Source organism: Tachypleus tridentatus, chromosome 10 (assembly GCF_004210375.1).
Source record: "Tachypleus tridentatus isolate NWPU-2018 chromosome 10, ASM421037v1, whole genome shotgun sequence".
Classification (NCBI taxonomy): Eukaryota; Metazoa; Arthropoda; class Merostomata; order Xiphosura; family Limulidae; genus Tachypleus; species Tachypleus tridentatus.
The window spans coordinates 84227067-84248387 of NC_134834.1; the positions used below are offsets into that span (position 1 = coordinate 84227067).

A 21321-nucleotide genomic window follows, 5' to 3' on the forward strand; every position below is an offset into this window, starting at 1 on the left:
ATGTGTTAACAGTATGCATTATTCGTTTCTATGGTAAGAATAACTAAAAGGCTATGTGTTAACAGTATGCATTATTCGTTTCTATGGTAAGAATAACTAAAAGGCTATGTGTTAACAGTATGCATTATTCGTTTCTATGGTAAGAATAACTAAAAGGCTATGTGTTAACAGTATGCATTATTCGTTTCTATGGTAAGAATAACTAAAAAGCTATGTGTTAACAGTATGCATTACAAGGGCTTATGTTTTACGAGTTCGTACACGCGTTATTTTTTTTTTAAATCGCAAAATTAAACAATGGGCTATTTGGGCACTGTTTTCTGTTAACCACAGGGGATCGAACCCTGAATTTTACGGTTGTAAGTCCGTAACACCTACCATCAGGTGACTAACATACACATAGAACAGTGACGATCGCAGCATCTTAAGTTATTCACAAACGTGTTTTATGTGCTAAAGTACATAACATGTTGTAAATTGACTTTTTGTCTAACTAAACACATTTCAAGAATGCCCCAGGTTTCTATTCAATGAAGTGTTCAATATGAACGTATTTCCGTACAATTATCCTGTTGCTGTTTTCACCTCTTGACAGATTTACCAGTGAAGTCATAGATGAGTTGCACCCACCAAAATGAGGGACGAACTAGTTTAGAATTTGATCGTTTTAGGGACGAACTCGTTTAGAATTTGGTCGTTGTTGTCACTGCACATTAATGTCTATATTTTCTTGGGTCACGATGCAGTTCGTTAGGTATAAGATATAATCAATCAGTCACCCACTGTATTATTTATTGACACTTCAATACGTGTCAACAAGTTTCTTATTCTGTATTAAGATTTGTAAAATACTCTCAAACACGCCCACTTTGTAATTACTCAGCGTACCGTAACCAATGAGATTGTCTGTTTGATTTTGAAATTTCGTGAAAAGCAACTTCAGGGCTATCTGCGCAAGCCGTTTCTAATTTAGAAGTGCTAAGCTAGAGGGAAGGCAATTATTCAACGACGCTCGCCGCCAATTTTTGGGAGATTTTTTTACCAACGCAAAGTGGGATTTACCGTCATCTATAATACCCCCTACGGCTGAAAGGGCGAGCACGTTCGATGATAGGATTCGAATCCTCGGCTTGCAGGTTGCGATCCGAGCGTCTTAACCACCAGGCCGTCTCAATGGAAGTACTGACGTAGTTTAATTGTATTATTATAGCGCTTAAATGACTTAGAAATTTTATAATTAAAAAATACCTTGTTTGTGCAACTTTTGGTAAGATGTTGCTTATTAGGCTTTTAAAGATGGGCACATCTGTTATGCTATAGTAAGTAATGTTTTTAGACCTCCCTAAATTTGTACTAATACGCTAGAGGGAAGGATCTAGTCAACAGTATCCATTGCTACTTATTTCATGTTTTGGAAGAATGGAATCTGATTGTTGCTATTGCCACAGAAGTGGAAAACGTGTCGCGAATCACGTACCCTGTATGTTACGATATAGACACGCAAACAGTTAGACCACTCCAACCATGGCCCGGCATGGCCAAGCGTGTCAAGGCGTTGGACTCGTAATCCGAGGGTCGCGGGTTCGAATCCCTGTCGCACCAAAACATGCCCGCCCTTTCGGCCGTGGGTGCGTTATAATGTGACGGTCAATCCCACTATAAAAGATAAAAGAGTAGCCCAAGAGTTGGCGGTGGGTAGTGATGACTAGCTGCCTTCCCTCTTGTCTTACACTGCTAAATTAGGGACGGCTAGCGCAGATAGCCCTCGAGTAGCTTTGCACGAAATTCAAAAAACAAACAAATCACTCCCAGCCCACTGTGTAAGCGTAACTTACAACATGCAATTCAAAACATAGTAACAATGAAACTGAATATTTACGACAACACCGTATTATTTAGTCTTTATGTAAATAAAATCGGAAAATTAATGTTTCATGTTGTTATACTTCAGTATGTATAAATAAAAGTATGGTAATTATTAATGTTATGTCTGTTTTATATTCTTCAACAAAATCGTTGCAATTTTTATTTTTGTGCAACACATTTTAAGAAAAACGTGTTTTATATTCTATTTTGTTTGTTCATTTGATAAACACAAAGCTGCATAAGGGGTTATCTGTGCACTGCCCACTAGGAGTATCGAAACCCGATTTTTAGCGTTGTAACCTGACAGACTTACTGCTGGGGCAATATTTTGAAAGGAAAACAATAAATGTTTAATTTTGCTGCGTATCACTTAACACTGTGTTTAAAAAAAATCATTTTCTTTTGGTAACACTTGGAGGGAAACAGGATGATGTTTTATTAAATGGAATAAAATATCCATTTTGTTGTGTAACACAATTTAAGAAAAAAACGGAGTGGATGTTTCTTGAATGTTTTTGTGGTGTAAGGATGACTGAGATGCAGTGGCGGCGCCAGGATATTTTCGTTAGGGGAGCTGAGGTAAACTGTGGAGGGGCTTCCCAAAATGCCATCAATATGAAGTATAGATGGTAAATTACAATAATGTAAATACCAAGATACATTTCAGAAAGGTGTGCTATTTTGAACTGCGTTTTCAATGCAGTTTTTATTGGAAACTCATACTCTGATTAATAATTCATTATTACAAATTAGAAATAATCTGTTTATGAAAATATGCGTATATGTAAAAGAGGAAGCTCACCTAAATTCCACCAAAGGTAATACATAATAATAAAGAAAATCAAGATTAGCTTGGATTGAACATTTAATATACCATTAAGAGTAAAGCTACAAATCAAAAGAAATATAACATAAAGACATAGTTTACATAGCAGAAACGAATTATCCCATGTGAAGTTAATACACTCTGAGGAAAAGTAAGGTCACTATCAGGCTATCTTTCATCATGTTGTGTTTATAGTCAATATTACTTCAAAACAATGCGCCTGTTCTGGTGATTGGCAGCAAATGTGTTTATAACAGTATCAATATTGAGTTGTTTTGCTCTCCTGGAGTTTACTGATATGACAGCAAGGTTGCTGGTGTGGTTGTTACCACTGCTGTTGCACAAGTATGTCTTGAGAAGATTCAGACATGAGAAACTTCTCTCACAGGCAGCTGAAGTGACAGGCAGGGTCACAGCGATGCATACAAGTTTGTGGACATCCATGATGGCATCCTTGTATGGCTCCAGCATGGCTGCAAGCTCCCAATGGTGTGGATACTTCCTGCCCCTTGTCTTTCTTCCTGGCAATTAGCCGGTTCAACTGGTGGACCTCCACTGCGAGGGCATTCTCTGCCACACCATAGTTTGCTGCCATTCCTAAGAGTGCTTGCTTGTCCAGAAATATGGAGTGTTTGAGGTTCAGTGCAATTGCACCCATCAGAACACTGCAGGCATCAGAAGAGAATATTCTATTCGCTCGTTGAGCATTCTGTTTATGATGGCATAGAAGATGTGTTTCCCGACATCTGTTGTTGGTTCATCTCTTTGGCCAGTACTAGATGTGAGTATGAATTCGTCCAGATGTCTGGGGGCAGATCGCTGTCCACCTTGATGCACCGTTTCTTCATGCACAACCGATGTAGAGAAGAATTTGTACAGCTTCTGAATTGTCACAAAAGCTCTGCTGCAGCCTGGATGTTGTGCACACAACCAACTAGCACAAGGTTGAGCCTGTGTGCATAGCAGTGGACATAGACAGCCTGAGACACCTCTCTCCTGAACCACAATGGACAGCTCACATCCTTTGTTTCATCCACCATTAGAGCAAAATGCTCAGCTCCCATGACCTCTTTGCTGATATCCTTCCTGATCATTCCAGCTATGACGTCAAGCAGTTTATTTTGGATATCATGGTGCATGTACTTGGCATTGCCAGGACCACTCAACTTGTTCTTCACGATTTCATCATACCTGGAAATTATGTCAAGAAGTTCCAGAAAATTGCCCCTGTTATCTGACTGACTACCTTCCCTGTGACGTCTCTGGGCTTCATTCTGGTAGGCTGTGAAGAGCAGTGCATCTATCACGGCTCTTATGTAATGTCGGTTTTCCTCCACAGTTTTAGCATGGCTTGCATCGAGAGCATGTTGGATCCTTGCACCCTTTGTTTTCTGTAATTTAAACTCTGCCCAAGCTTGCATGGCAAACTTGTGTCCTGCAGAGTTATCATGGGACTTCAGTGACGTGGTCGCCTTCTTCCAGTTCCGGAAGCCTTCATGGGTGAAGGGCTTCTCAGTTTTACTGAAGTGTGTGTGACTGAAAAGACGACATGCGAAGCAGAATTCAGCATCTTGGGTCACAGAGTGCTCCAATCACGAGTGCTGATCACGCCAATTGTTGTTGAATGACCTTGACTGGCCACTGTATTCTGTGGCTGGGTATCTCTTCAAGTCTGGACAGGTAGGACCACTATCTGGAAGCTGGCTCAGGTCCTTGGGTCCTGGTGGTAGTTTTTCACTCTGGGTATGAGTGGTGCCCTCATGCGGCTGAGGTCCCGCACTAGTCGTGTCTGCATTCTCACCATCACGATCATCACTGTCCTCCTCACTTGCACCACATGTATTTGTAGGACCATCTACTCGCTGCCTCTTCTTGGGTAGCAGGTAGTGTTGCATAATCAACCCTATGTGTAGTATGAACGGTTTATGTTTTGGTGAGTGATGTCTGACTCTTGTCTTGTGTGTTGGTGTCCTTGTTTGAAAACGAGTCGCCGAATTTGATTTCCTTTTATTAATCCAAGCTGAATATGTGTTCTAATGTGAGGCCGAGTACAAGAGAGAGCAAGAGCCGCGTAAACAAACATAACTCCCTTTTATACAGAGCGCGCGAACGTCAAAGTGACCCTTGAGCCGGCTGACTGATAGTACCATTTCTTACTTCCAAGTTGTGTTAGTTTGTATGAAACGAATGGGAATTTCTCTCCTTATATTAGCATTAGGGCTTACAAAGTATATTCATTTTAAACATCGAAATCTAAGGAAAAAGATACAACATACATACTATCGGGTCTTTTCATGAATAAGGAACAAATAACAACTAAACATAGTTCAATATTACGAACAACTGCTCTGCGGCGTTGAAATCACCAAATTATATTAATAACACATGAAAATCCAGAACATATCCGTGAAATACTGTTAGAGAAAGTGTTTATCTATAACCATATGCCCTTCAGTGGCTCAGCGGTATGTCTGCGGAGTTACAACGCTAAAAACCGGGTTTCGATACCCGTGGTGGGTAGAGCACAGATAGCTCTTTGTGTAGCTTTGTGCTTAGTTCAAAACAACAACAACTTTAATCATATAGCACAAGTACTTAATTAGAGGGTAGTGATAATGTAAAATTATAGGGCTAATTAGGGAACACAAACACAGCTCTGATAGGGCATGTTGTGAAACTGTGGGCAGCTAATGGGAGTGAGCGGGTGGGTGGCGTGCGGCTGGCATCTGGATCTCGATCGGGCTGTGCCGATCGTTAGCAGAGCATACACCATGGTCAGCCACTCGGTGATCATACGCTTAAGGCATTCATGGTGGGAATCGCACGCTCGAACAAAGCAAACCTGTGGCCTGGATATTGAATGGTCATAGTAGCACCAAAACAAAATGTCTAAATTGCAGTTGACCTTCACAGGAAGGCTGGTTTCTTCATAAGTTCACATTATTAATACAGGCCAAACTGTGATTGTGATATTGTTCTTATTATCATAAGTGTGACAAGCACCTGTTACAATAATGTAACTACTATATTACATTAAATTAGACATTTCTAAATAGTCCAATGACAATTTCAAAATTCATTCTAGAATTGTTTAGAAATATTATTTGGTCAGTTAACACGTAAGGTTGTTATCTAATCATAAGTATCGCGTGTGTGTGTGTGTGTTTTTCTTATAGCAAAGCCACATAGGCTATCTGCTGAGCCCACCGAGGGGAATCGAACCCCTGATTTTAGCGTTGTAAATCCGTAGACATACCGCTGTACTAGCGGGGGGCCATAAGTATAGCATTAATTGGATTGTAAGTCACAATTTTAAGTGTATGCCACAATCATCAGTACAGTTTTGGATGGCTGATAAACAATGCAAAATGATCTCACAGAGGACACAACACCGGCTAAATGCTTCATAGTTTTGACCTATACACAATACACTTATAACACTTACAACATGCATGCTATGTTTTACTTTTCAATAAAAGATAAATGAAATTAATGGGTAAATACCTGTGAAACCTTTGGTTTATCAAGTAAAATCCCTGATGATCTGTTGTAACTTAAAATCAACGTGGTTGTCTAATCTTCGTCAAAGCTCAAGATAGAATGGCATTACACAGGGAGTGGCAATACAACACATGAGTTTCAGTGCATTCAGTACGTTGCTATGGGACGCATGACACATACTTCCGTCTTAATGAAGACGTTGAGTTCTACAGATCTATGTCTCTTTGATGTTAATTGTTAAGCAACAACGACGATTGTGTTTTTCATATTTTATGAATATATGTAGGTAACAATACTGGGGGGATGAGGGGGGTTTGGATCATTTTTGGGTGGCTCAAGCCCCCTCTTGGCGCCGCCACTGCTGAGATGCGAACATTTTTTGGTTGATCAGGAATTGAAGATAAAAATTAGGTAATTATTGTATATGTTTAAAACTAACTGAAATATCATTCTTGAAGTTGATTTACACTGTGTAAACTAGGTGGTGTGTTTATTTTACCTATAGTATTGTGTAAGTAAAGCTAAACCTTTGTGGTGCTTTTTTCTTTACGAAGCTCAATAAAATATTCACTATAATAATTTACCATGTTTAAAAACAAACAAAGAAACAAACTTAGCTGTGTAAGGAAAACACGGTCAAATATTTAGTATATCACTGTGCTCACAGTAGTTTGATACTGAAGGGAAAAAAAACGATTTACGTTGTGAAAGCATTGGTGTTGCGTGCGTTTTCTTATTTTTTGCATTCCACTGATTTTTGTTTTCCTTTTTCGAATCTACGTATTTTCTTAACATTACGAATAATTAATATCTAATACTATCGTACTTTATTATTCAGAAAATAAGACCAGCAGAATAACAAGTAAATAATGTTAAATATACGTAGAGATCCTGAGTTTTACAATTCATTATTAGAATATTTCCTGGTTTTGAATGAAAGACGGGATTATCTCGTTGAATGTTTCAAAAGCAGTTCTTGCCTGAGTCCCTAGTAGCGATAGCTGTCTCTATTGGTTTAGTCCTCAGTTTTTACTTTATTGTCAACAACGTCATGATTGTATACATTATTAAGTGACTGCCGAGTTATATAACTTTTATATGCTCATTTCAAATTACTCGATATAATTTTTTTTAGATAGCCTAAATGTTTCCACGTGGTCATACCACCTTTGTTATCCAAACACGTCAAACATTTTTCTTTTATTGATGACTATTTATAAATGATATGCTATACTGAATTATTCATTATTTAATTAATCAAACGAGTATTGAGTTGTTTTCGATCTTCGAATAAGAGAATTTGAATTATTCGAGTGAAATTGATAACATATTTTGGTAACAAACATAGTGACATAGTGACACTGTTCGTTTATTTAAAGATTTGCACACGCAGTGTTATTCATTACTGAACCTGTACTCTTGTGTATACGAGCAGAGAAGATTTATTCGCTATATATGAATTTCATTGATCTGGAGTAAACGGCGTAGTACTACTATCAATGAATTGTGTAAATCGTCACTTTTAGATGGCGCCACCATCTAGACAGATTCATCCAAACATGCCTTGCACAATCAATGAGTGTAGGTAGAGGTTGGATAACTGTAACCGGTTGCTACAGGTTTTCCATGACCCGCCCATTGATTAAATAGGAGTGGTTATCACAATCTGAATGTGCTGGCTGCTTCATTCATTCTTGTCCTTTCTGAATGAGATATAGACAGTCTGTCGCTAGCGCTGTGACGTTTACTTGTGTGTTTATTTTCGACAAAGATAAATTAATTGGCCTTATATAACGTTGTTTTCCATGTTAAAAATCTCACTTTATAACTTCGTTTTATATCAAACAGCCAAATGTTTATAACAAAATATTTTGAGAATTTTAAAACCGATACATTCTTGATTCAGAATATTTTATATTTAGATTCGTACAAAGATACCTTAACTCCAAAGTCATTGTAGTTTTAACTATAATCTTGGTTTCATCACTAGAGTTGCATTATCAGTAAGGCCAGCAAAATTGTAGCGAGTAAAGTATTGTTTATGTTGTTGGTTATAGCGATAATTAATCTGCGATCTTATGTGCTGAGTATAATATTTTATTGGTTGAAATAAAGGATTTTTGAACTTTTATGTGAATAGCAACTCCCTTCTTTAATTTTGACGGCCAACATTTGTGTCACAATGCATCTGTACACATTCTATTTATATATAAAATATAACTGTTCAGAGTTTATCCTTCCTCTGATTGCGGCCCGACATGATCAGCTGTTTAAGGCACTCGACTCATAATCTGAGGGTCGTGGGTTCGAATCCTTGTTACACCAAGCATGGGGGCGTTATAATGTGACGGTCAGTCCAACTATTTGTTAGTAAAACAGTAACCCAACACTTGGCGGTAGGTGGTGATGACTAGCTTCCTTCCCTCTAGCCTTACACTGCAAAATTAGGGACAGCTAGCGCAGATAGCCCTTGTGTAGCTTTGCGCGAAATTCAAAGCAAACTAATTCTCTAATGAGGTTGAGGACACGTACTAGTAAAATTTATGGATTTTAATACGCCATTAATATTACACTTCTTGTTATGGTGAACTTATTCTATTAGTAGATAACTTAGAATAGTATAAAATTGTACAAGGTCACAGGAAAAAGAATTAGGTTTGACAAATTTCAAGTCTGTTTAGTTTAACACGTTTCCTTGTTTTTTTTCATTGGTTTTATTAGGTTTAACAAACCTTGAAGTTCAGTTACATTTAAACTTACCATTTCTAAGTTCTGTTATGGCAAAACATTCCCTAGTGCTTTATAGACTTAGAAACCCCAGTTCTCACGAGTTCTTGCATTTTCGCATGTCCTCGTTGTTTCAAAATCTCCTGACGTCACGTTTGGTTAACATATTCCCAAGTCATATTAAGTTAACAGACTATCAAGTCTTTTTAAGTTTAACCCTTGTATCTTGTCAATGTTAAGTTTATAAAATTCTTAAGAACTCTGAAGTTTATTCAATGTCTTAAGCTCATTAGGTTTACCACACATAAGTATCCATATAGATTTATCGCACATCAATATACAATTTTTAAATAAGTATTCCTTAAAGTTAATCACATCTACTATCTCTCGTTAGGTTTAACATACTCTTAAATATTTTTATAGTTAACACTCGCCAAGGTCCCACAAAATTTAAAATAGCCCTTGATGTAACACATCCCAATATATGCTATATAGGCCTTGATGGACTTGCAAGCGGATTAGTTTCATTATGAATACCACATTTGGTATATTCAGCATGAATAACACCTCAGTGACATGAGGTTCAAATATCCAGATCAGCGATCGGTGACACATTTAAGAAGATAATCACATGGAAAAGAATCAGTAAACATACTTACCACATATGCAGCTTACTCGCAACCAAACTGGAGAAATGATTGCCACAGTTATAATGTACTCATAACTGAAATTGTGGAGCGTGTTTAGTGGCTCAAACTGTGGGCCTTCCGATCCGTATTACTCATGTTAACCACAAAGCTATGCACGACTCAAGAATAACATGCTCTGTAGTTTTATGTTTACTATACGTCTTTTTGGTGTTTGATACATCTATGCGTTTAAATAATAACTTATACAGTTATATTTGGTAATATACATTTTATTGTCTTTCTTTAGACAATAAATAAACCTTGTTAAATTAATCGTTTTTCCTCAATATATTGTAATATACACACTTTCAAGGGTAGCATACCTGTTCGTACGATTTAGCGTTTAGCAGTTTGGTTTGACTGAAATAGTCTTTGACAGCTTCGTAGCTATCCCATAAATAGTACTTAAAATATGTGAATGAGAAACGAACAAGGCTTAAACAAAGACAGAGATAAATAGCTGGTGCTGCCATCTTGTGACTAACAATGTAACTAGTATAATTATGAGTTTAAAAGTATTATTTCCTATGGACACTGGTTTGTTTTTTTACATCATAAAATATTAAAATAAGTAATATGAAAGAAATACATAATAAGACTGATGAAATATGGAACGTACGTGGAACATACTTTATAGATCTTAATAGTAAGGATCAACAAAATCCGACCATTAAAAGTTTCTGTTACGATATTATGTGTACATGTATACCAGTAATACGCTACAAAGGTTGCTAAAGTTTTCGATATAATAACGAGTAAGAAATGTCTTAGCTTGTGGTATCACTATACGATTTCTCCTACCTACTTAACTCGTCTGTGGTTGTGCACGTTTTATATTACGATAAATATATACAGTTTTTTTTTGTATAAATGGTAAATATGTCATGCACGCACTTAAATATTTTAAACCCAATTCAACCTAAGAGATGGCGCCACAAGTCGATGGATAGATATGCAACAGTTTCTAAAGATAAAGTGTATAACAAAAAATAAACAACGAGATTATTAAAAATTACGACTTTTGAAATAAAGTCGTAGATTCTACTACAAAATATAATGAAACCAAACCACAAACTAAGACTGAAATAAGGGTTACATTTTATAAAACTGTGATTATTATAACTGCCGAGATATGGCTATACTGAAGGCTTATAGATGTTGTACCCATATCGTAAACATACAGAAAGAAATTAACAGAAAATAGAGATCGTTGATTATTTATATAATTACTCTAAGAAGTATATTAAACAAAATAAATTTGGCAATGAAGAGTATTAAAACAAGTAGAGTAATACTAGTTTGATAAATTTTAAAATTTAGTTTAACTATATGGATTACTGATGAAAACCAGTATCACTGTACTTGTTTATGTGTTCTTTATTACAGCGTTTATTTTGTTTGGATAATTCCTATAGTAATTCTATAAATAATCAATGATTGCGACTTAATATTTAGATATTTATTTTATTTTTTTGTGCATAATTATATACAGATTAGTGTTAAAACATAATACGATTTTTGTTTGTTTTTATTTAATCATAACAATACAGAATTTGATTGATTTTATTCCTTGCATGCAAGAATTTTTTAAATACTTCACTGTTATAGTTTATAAATAATTTTATAATATTATAACGATCAGTATAATTTAACGATCCATCAAAGTTTTGGATCTCTTAAAATATTTAGAAAAAATACGTTGAAGAACTTGATTCTTTGTAATCAAGCGCAAGGCTATGTAAAGGTCTGTATGCTGTGCCCACCATGATTATTGAAAATCGCTATTAACTCTCAGACTTACCTCTGACTCACTGAATGGGTCCTACCACGGATATCGAATCTTGATTTCTAGACTTAAGAAACGTCAAGTTTACCGCTGACCTCGTGAGTGGAGTTCACCACAGATATCGAAACCTAACTTTTAGTGTTAAAAGCTCTCCGACTTACCATTGATCCATCTTGTGGTTTTACTTGCGACATTGGACAGGTATAAGGAAACCCAATCCTATAATATCGTAGACGAAACAGAAGACGAGAAAAAGGAATAACTAAAAGAGGTGTTAGGTGTTTATAATCAGTTCCATCAAAAATTAAAGTAAAACTAAAACATTTGGGGTCCACCATGGCCAGGTGGTTAGGGCGATCGGCTCGCAGTCTGAGGGTCGTAGGTTTGAATCTCCGTCCTACCAAATATACTCACCTTTTCAGCCATGGGAACGTTATAATGCGAGAGTCAATTTCACTATTCATTGGTAAAAGAGCAGCCCAAGAGTTGGCGGTGGGTGGTGATGACTCGCCGCATTCCATCTACTACTTCATTGCTAAATTAGGGACGACTAGCACAGATAGCCCTCGTGTAACTTTGCGCGAAATTCAAAACAAGACAAAACAAATAAAACTGTCTGCACTAGTGAATGAAACGTATTTGTTGCAACATTAAAAAAAAGTTCAATTGCCCATTGTAAGTCGTAAACGAAATTTGAGTATCTCAAATAAAGTTTAAAATTCATTCATATAGCCACATTTTAAATATCATTTATATTTAAACCATTTTTAAAACGATTTCGACGATAACTTACTTGTGTTGCAAACTATATTTAACGTTAAGTGCAGAATATTAGGTTAATCAAGTAAAAAAAACATATCTGTGTTGACATCATGGCATATCTGTGTTGACATCATGGCTATGAGTGATGGCATCTCATGATGCTTAACGTTTTGCATCATACCCAGTTGATACTTGCGTTAAAACAATGCAATTTGTATTAGTTCCATAATGTAATTTAAAACCTGAATAAATCCAGACACGAAGCTTTGATCTCTGACATTTTCATCAAAATTTATTTTTAATGTTTCATGTAAACGATGGGCTAAACGAATGGGTCAAAAACTCCTATGGTTCAGACGTAGCCTTATGAATTTTGAACTTCAGACGAAACAGAAACCAACCAGTAGGAGAAGCGAGCATTCTGAAGCGGGATTAACTGTCACTCTTATAGCGCGTGCCTTCAGCTGAAAGTGTGAAGTACGTTTGATAGTTTCACGTTTGGAACCCTGTAGATCATCAGTTCAATACACTGTCCACTAAGTTAGCCACTCAAGACGGACCACACGTCCGATACTTGTTATTGGACGAACTTTTAGATTCTAGATTTCAAAGATTCGAAACCTCTGTTGAATTTTCGGTTGTTTGTGGAAAGACTGTACTGATGTGTTAAGTGCATACAGGAAAGTTTTCTTTATTAGCAAACTTACTTGGATCACTGCGGCTGGTGACAGAGTAATAGAACGATCTGTGCATTAACTTAATATCTGGCCGTAAAGAATTCTCATGCATGTATTATATAAATGTGAGTTAGAGTAAGTTCAAATGTCATATCATGACGATCAAAGAAGATGCTTTTGGAATAGATCATCGATACAATAACCTCAAACAACCGAACTTTATAATATGAAATGCTACGTAAACAAATAAGACGTTATAAATGGCTACCAGATGAGAGAGTAAAACATGAAACCGGGTTTCATCACCACCCTTTGGCGGATCGATGGTTTCGTTTGCCCTTTGATATTTCTGAGGTTTGCTCCTCTCTGTTTCTAAAAATAGCAGCGAAGCTCAGAAAAGGGCAGGAAAAGCTACTGACAGACAAGCGTTTCAACCAGATTACATGCCGTCACAGGATGAATTATCAAGGAGGTGAAGACACTTTCTCAGTAATTATTATGGCTGAGGGTATTTTCAACTTATGAGATACGCCGTGGGATAAGAGATAATTAAGGAAACGGGCAATCTAAATGAAACAGATGTAACCTCAAGTTTCTGTTGGTTGGATTTACAGAAACTTAATTTCATGCTATTACAACCAGTTTCACGTGGTTTATTTAATGATGGTTTACATCTTTAACAACGACAAAAACTGGTTTGGAACTTGAACTAGTATTGTACGTCAGCATGTACATAAATAACTATTTTTTAACGAGAAATTAAAAGTTAGCAAACATTTCTGTTTTTAGTTTTAACTTGCAGACTGACATTCAAAATGAAAATAACAGTTAATGCAGTTTCAACCTATCTGTTGGAAGGAAAAAAAAATGACTGGTTAAAATGGATTATTAACTTATTTTGTGTTTGTGCTATTCCAGTGATCGAAATTATCACCTCTATTAATACGTACAGAACACTGAGAAAAGTTACACTGTTTTCCTGATTATAGGCTAACAACAGCGTTCTGTCTGTTTGCTTGTTATTACGTACAAAACTACACAATGGGTTGTCGGTGGTGTACCCATCACGAGTATCGAAACCCAGTTTCTAGCATTATTAAACAGTATTTTGCCATATTTGTCATTGTATAAAACTTGAAATCACTATATATACCAGAATAGTTAGAAGAAAAGCTGACCTTTCATTCAGAATGTTTATGTTGTTTTCTTCCAGGTGTCCATGGACTATATTATATAGGAAAAAAAACTTTCTTTTTTACATTTTTGGTTTAATGATCTCAAAACTCAATCGCAAAACGTGTTTTATTATTACAATTATTACTCTAAAACAAAATCAATTTGCAGATTTTCGAAGCAAGCGTTTGTGTTGAAATCTTATTAATTATCGTGCTAAAATAATATATCCTTCAAACTGTTGAGATTCGCTTCTTTATTCTTGTGGTGGAAAGTAATGTGACGCCACAAAACGATACGTTTTACTCTTCGTGTTACAGCAGGTTTTTTTTATTTACTGTAACTGTTTTAGTCTATTTGTTACAATGAGTATCTTTACTGTAATGGTTTTAGTCTGCTTGTTGCAATGGATGAGTTTACCATAACAGGTGACACTTGTAAGAATTTTAAAGAGTTTCTAAGACTCATTTTAACACTGAGCTCAACGTCTCAGTATATTACAGCCACAAAGCAGAAAGAAATTGTCGTAGGAACAAGATGTAATGAACACATTTTCTTAACATAGAATATGTTTTATATTAAATTAATTTTTATCAACGCTTAAGAAAGTGCTTGCAAAATCTTTAGGGGTCAGAAACATCCGGTATCTCTGACGTCAGTAAAGCACATTCGTTGACGTCAGCACCAGGCCAGCGAGCTCCACCTACGCACATGTTATTGTTGCATTTTCTGTGGAACAAACAATGTACCAGGAGCTCATTTCAATAGTAAAACCTGCTCTAGCCTGCGTTGTATTTATTCATTTCAAAATCGAACCTGTTTCTTACCATAGGAGGGAGAAAGCAATTCTTCAAATAATTACGCAAGATAACGTTTTTTATTTGTTTTTTTCGTTATTACGTTCCGTGATTCATCTCTTTCCTGGTAAATGAATCACTAAGAGTAACATATACACGTATGCAGATATATAACGCATAACTTTCACGTGTTGGTCAAACTGTTTTATCGTTCGTGTTTTTATGCACTATTGAACATTGAACTATGATTTAGGTGTTAGCAAACGTAAATGGAATAATTAAAATGATTCTTCATTACTATAACATGACAATGGGAATATGCAAGGCAAGGCACAGGACGCGTATTAAATACACTTTACGATTAACAGTTGAATGCCCGTATCTTTGCATAAGTATGCTATAATTCTGACCGTTAGGGTTCTAGGGTTCATACAGCTGATGTAAGCATAAATACATTATATTTTTTTACTGTCAAGGTTTAGGTTGCTAATAGGTTGCTAATTCCAGTACGTTATTTCTCTGCACTGGTCTGTTAACGTTATCGAGTAATTAGTATTGAATTGAATGTTCCGTACACTGATACGGAAGTACTCGACTAATTTGGTGGTGCTGTTTGTTTTTTTTAGCAAAGTCATACTGAGATACCTACTGTGTCGACCTTGGGGAATCGAACTCTACATTTTAGCGTCTGTAGAATTATCGCTCTTCTACCGGTGACCTGACGTTTTTTTAAATTTCGCACAAAGCTACACGAGAGCTATCTGCGCTAGCCGTCCCTAATTTAGCAGTGTAAAACTAGAGGAAAGACAGCTAGTCGTTACCACCCACCGCCATGTCTTGGGCTACTCTTTTACAAACGATTAGTGGGATTGACCGTCGCATTATAACGCCCCCACGGCTAAAAGGGCGAGTATCTTTGGTGCGATGGGGATTCGAACCCACGACCTTCAGATTACGAGTCGAGCGCCTTCACCATCTGGCCATGCCGAGGCCGTGAGCTTGCGTTTATAATGTTTCAGTAGCACGAGTGACCTAGTTGTTAAACGAGGGTCCATGGTCTGCATCCCATTACCGCAAAATAGCGGCTCCGCACTCTGGGGCCATAGGTGTGTTATAATATTAATGGTCAAATATTACTATCCTATTAGAGCATCCCAACAGTTTGTGGTGGTTGTTCTAGTTTATCGATTCAAAATTATGGACAGCTAGCACGTGTAGTCGTTGAGTATCTTTGCAAATATGCGAAACAAAGAAAAATTTCCACCTATAACTAAACACACTTCACGCTGCAGAGTCCTGATATTGTAAGCGTTACTAAAAACCATTTGTTAGAGCTTCGAGTTTAGGTAGTTTCTAGGTTTTGTTGACTATACGAATATTTCTCACATCTGGAGGTAAAACGCGCTAGCTTGAAGAACGGAGAGGACTAGGTCATCTGTTAGGTTTTTCTCGTCAGGTAAGGTTAATATTAATAGCGATCATGTATTTATATTTCGCTTTGGCATTCGGAACACATGACGTGAAACATTTTTTCTATGCCTGTAGCGACACACGTAGATATTTGTCGAACTAAAACGCCGGACAACTTCACCTACATACTTGTTACTGTCGTTGTATTTGTACAAACGTAAGCACGTATTATACCATTACTTCTCAACAGTTTCGCCCATGCTTACTGTAGTAATTGCCGTTGCGTTTCTATAAACGCAAACAGGTATGCGCCAAAGCTTAACTTCTGAACAACCTTACCTGTACGGATTGTCGTTACTTTGATTGTACAAACTTATGTAGATATTTGTGAAATTATAGCGTGTGAATAATTTTATCTTTACGCATTGTTGCTATTTTCGCTTTATTTGCAAAAAGCTTTTATTAAGGGCAAATGGAGATATCTCATGGTAACAGACACCACGCAGGTGTTTCTCAATAAAAAACAACAGGCCCGGCTTGGTCAGGTGATCAGGGCGATGGGCTCGCAATCTGGAAGTCTCAGATTCGAATCCCCGTCCTACCAAACATGCTTACTTTATCAGCTGTGGGGGCGTTATAATGTGGCAGACAATTCCACTATTCGCTGGTAAAAGAGTAGCTCAAGATTTGGCGGTGGGTGGTGATGATTAACTGCCTTTCCTCTAGTCTTACACTGCTAAATTAGGGACGGCTAGCGCAGATAGCCCTCGTGTAGCTTTGCGTTAAACTGAAAACAAACCTTAATAAAAATTGTATTATAGGCAGATTTTGGCAGGACAAAACAGTAAAGAAACAACGTACACATGTGTTAGTGACAAATACTAAAATAGAACACGTTTTTGGCAATAAATGCTAATATATATATATGTATATGTTAGTTAATATGAATTTTTGTTGCAAATATCAAATTAATAAGCATTTTATTTTTGTGAGCAATATATCGTGTGTTACTCATTTCCTTTTGTCAAATTTAAGTTCCTCAGTTGTAAGTACGAAAATATAGTAGGAGTTTAGTTGGTAGTATCTAAAAATATTGACATTAATTAATACATGTCTTCTAAAAGCGTTAAACATTAACACTTGTTTCAGCAACGATTATGAATCATTGCTTTGTTTATTAGTATAAATTTGTAAACAGTATTAAGTATTCCTTTTGTAAATAATGTTGAGAGACTTTTCGTCCCAGATTATCTGTCAAATGGGAAACATCCAAAACTTTTTCCCGCTGCTGTTTAACTTAAGAACAAAAGATGACGGTGGGCATGATCACTCCAGGTTTATACAACTAAAATGATGAATTTGGATTGTTTGGAATTTAGCATAGATCTACACATTGGGCAATCTGTGCTCTACCCACCACGATTATCGAAACCCGTTTTCTAGTCTAGCAGTGTGAGTCTACAGATATGCCGCTGTGCCACTAGGGGGCGATGAAAATGGTGGTGTGTGAAATTTCATGCCAGGCTACTCGAAGGCTCTCTATGATATCCGTCCCTAATTTAGCAGTATAAGACTAGAGGGAAGACAGCTAGTCGTCACGACACACCGCCAACTCTTGGGCTACTCTTTTACCAACGAATAGTGGGATTGACCGTCACTTTATAACTCTCCCACAGCTAAAAGGGTGAGCGTGTTTGTTGTGACGGGGGTTCGAACCATGTTTTAAATCTGGTTCATCCTTCAAATATTGCTGTCCTTATGTGGGTCAGCGGCAAGTTTACTGAGTTACAACGCTAAAATGTGGGGTTCTATTTCCCACGGTGGACAAGCAAATACCCCAATGTGATATCTCTAAAATAACCAAATAAAACAAACAATCAAATATTGCTTTCAGATAGAAAATGAGAAATATTTAAAAAAATCCAAAATCAGTTTGATCACATTATGAAGATGACATTCGCTGTCATTTGTATTATTTGTATTGCTGTCTAATGCTCTCTCAATGTCAGACTTTATGAAGATGACATTTGCTGTCATTTGTATTATTTGTATCGTTGTCTAATGCTTTCTCAATGTCAGATCCATCGGAAGGGTAAGTTTCCGTTTTGACACTGCGCCTTGACATTCTAGAACGACGAAAATTGAAAGTGCTCGGTAAACGTTTAATCTTGAATGTGATTGGTACTACTGTATCATGTGAACTGTTGCGTCATTAGTATTACCAACGTCTCACAATAAAGTTTGATCAAAACATCCCAGCTAGGCTGCGAGCCCACGTCGCCAAAGCACGCCCGTTGGCTCAAAGTTTCAAAAGTTTATGATACACGTGTCACAAAATTATTTGTGTTAAAACAAATCTGTTTCAGGTATAGCAATATGTACGAGAACACACATCACGACACTATTTTAAAATAAGATGGGAAATGACATAAATAATGCTTTAATAACGTTAAATTGCTATGTAACCAGGACGAAACAATACGAAGATGTAACAAGATTAAATTGCTATGTAACCAGGACGAAACATTACGAAGATGTAACAAGATTAAATTGCTATGTAACCAGAACGAAACAATACGAAGATGTAACAAGATTAAATTGCTATGTAACCAGGACGAAACAATACGAAGATGTAACAAGGTTAAATTGCTACGTAACCAGGACGAAACAATACGAAGATGTAACAAGATTAATTTGCTATGTAACCAGGACGAAACAATTCGAAGATGTAATAAGATTAAATTGCTATGTAAGCAAGACGAAATAGTAAGAAGATGTAATAAAGTTAAATTGGTGTGTAAGCAAGACGAAACAATAAGACGATGTAACTTCGTTCATGTGAAGCTTATATTTTACCTCTGCTATTAAGTACAGATAAGATGTCTTCAGGTACAACTTTTTTTTTTTTAAATTAATAGCTCCTATTTTGACATTTGAAAAATATGTTCACGCACATTCACATAACATTTCACCAATAGTTGAAGAGCATGCATTGTTTTGTTTTTAAAGTCCGGTACAAATGAGTCACCAGGGTGGTTTCTATGTGAGATGTAATTAGTATATCTGCTATTTGTTGACCATATCAGTTAAAAGGGGGAGGTACAGTAATTTACAAGTACAGATAAAGGATAAGGTTTTATAATGCAGTTCAAAGCTTACAGAATTTCCTCGCACCCTCAAAAAATAAAACTTTATAGGCTACAATATTCTCATCTCATGCAGATTGAACAACACCTTACCTGTATGGATCAATCCAATTTTTCCCTGTATAGAGGGGAAAAGTCACAAGGACAGTGTGTAGTGGACCTGAGCTGTATGTTCGAGAAACTCATCATGTAAAGAATTTTCAGAAATGTCACATAACTTAGAAGAAAATGAACTGGTAATTTTTTCACCAGTGACCTTTAAGGGAACCTGCAAACACTGTATGAAAACTGCAGGGTGTCTATCCTCAAGCCACTGCTGTACCGGGCGCGCAAAAGGCAAGTCGGAACGCGGCAAACAACTGTTGTCAAGCTTACATGTATGCGTGGGGGGGAATCTACGTAAATGTCACCATGGCAACCGGGCGACGCGAATAGTCCGGAACTGTTTACGTACAAACATTGTAAAATATATAAGATTAAAGTCTGAAACAGTTTTTAAATAAAAAAAACTGAATGTGTCCAACTTCTTATCTTGGACAACTTGAATTGGGTGCATCCGAAGACGATGTACCATCTAGTCTGTTTAAGATGAATTGCTGGCTGGCGAGCTTCGCATTGTTGAAGCGCGCTTAGTTCTATGAGCTGCCTAGCTGGACGGAAGGTCAGCCGTACCAGAGCAAGACGTGCCTGCCTGCAGGCACGGATGATATGTGCCTTTAATCGCATTTGCTACTCGCATAACATGTCTAAATACAGTTAATTCGAAATGTTCCATTCACCGAAAGGTCAAAGGGAAACAAATGTATGTATATACACAGCGAAATGTGAAGAAAAAACAACTGACGTCTAAAAATAGCTTTTCCGATGCATCTGAGCAGAAACACTATATTGTTACGTGTTTTTTTTTTTAGCCTTTTATTTGATGGGAAGGTAAATGCATATTTTCAAACGCTCTATTAGTGTTGCACTTTACGCCTGTAAAGCGTGTTTTTTCTTCAAACACAAACTATTAAAATGTTTCTTAGAACGAATCTTATTTAAAAAAAAACAAAAAATCCGATTGCTGTAACGCAACTAAACGAGAAGGAAAACTATCTTAAAGTTTCTTTCCATTATTAGTTAGTGCAGATGTGGAGAACTGTTCTTTGTCAGCGGGGAAATGGATGGTGTTAACTGTTTTGCACTGAAAAAAACCCAAAATGGTACAAAAAACGAGAATTTTAAGCAGAAGAGAAATAAATGAACAACATCATGGAATTCTGTATATTTTGTGTTTTATTTGTAACAACATGTTTGTGTGTGTGATTATGGGTGTGGGTGAGAAGGTAGTATGTGCACTTGAAACAAACAGATAATATATAGAATTGTGTGGTGAGTGAAAACCAACAACAAAAGTGACGTAACAATTCGTCATGTTACATCAGACTATATTGCTTAACACAGGTCAGCTTATCCACCGGACAGTTATGTGTCTATTGCACATTCCCTTCTAACTCAACGAGATGAATAAGGGTTATGAAATTTATATGCAACCAAACATGTAGCCTTGTTCCTTTTAATTATCTTCTACGGTCTTCTCAGATTCTGTTCTTGGTACTGAAGGCCTTATTAACGAGGGCCATAAAAGTGTCGTAACCTTTTAGATTAACTCTATTTAAATAAGGTCGCCATAAGAATAATAACGTATGTTGGGCTAAACTACACTTTCTCTCCGGATTGTACATACGTGTTTTTAATGAACTGTAACTATTCAGTGATTATTATTCGCTGTTTATTTAAGCGAAACGCCAAAGGGGGCTATCCGTGCTAGCCGCTCTTAATTTTGATTGTTTGTTTTTGAATTTCGTACAAAGCTACTCGAGGGCTATCTGCGCTAGCCGTCCCTAATTTAGCAGTGTAAGACTAGAGGGAAGGCAGCTAGTCATCACCACCAACCGTCAACTCTTGGGCTACTATTTATC

The 21321-nt window shown here is 36.8% G+C and overlaps 1 long non-coding RNA gene across 1 annotated transcript in view; it reads right to left on the bottom strand.

Moving 5' to 3' along the window:
* Positions 1-19717, bottom strand: part of LOC143229754 (uncharacterized) — a 118549-nt gene extending 98832 nt beyond the window's left edge. Inside the window, exon 1 of the long non-coding RNA XR_013016045.1 lies at positions 19454-19717. This is a non-coding gene — a long non-coding RNA (uncharacterized LOC143229754). The remainder of the gene's footprint in view (positions 1-19453) is intronic.
* Between the last annotated feature and the right edge of the window lie 1604 nt (positions 19718-21321).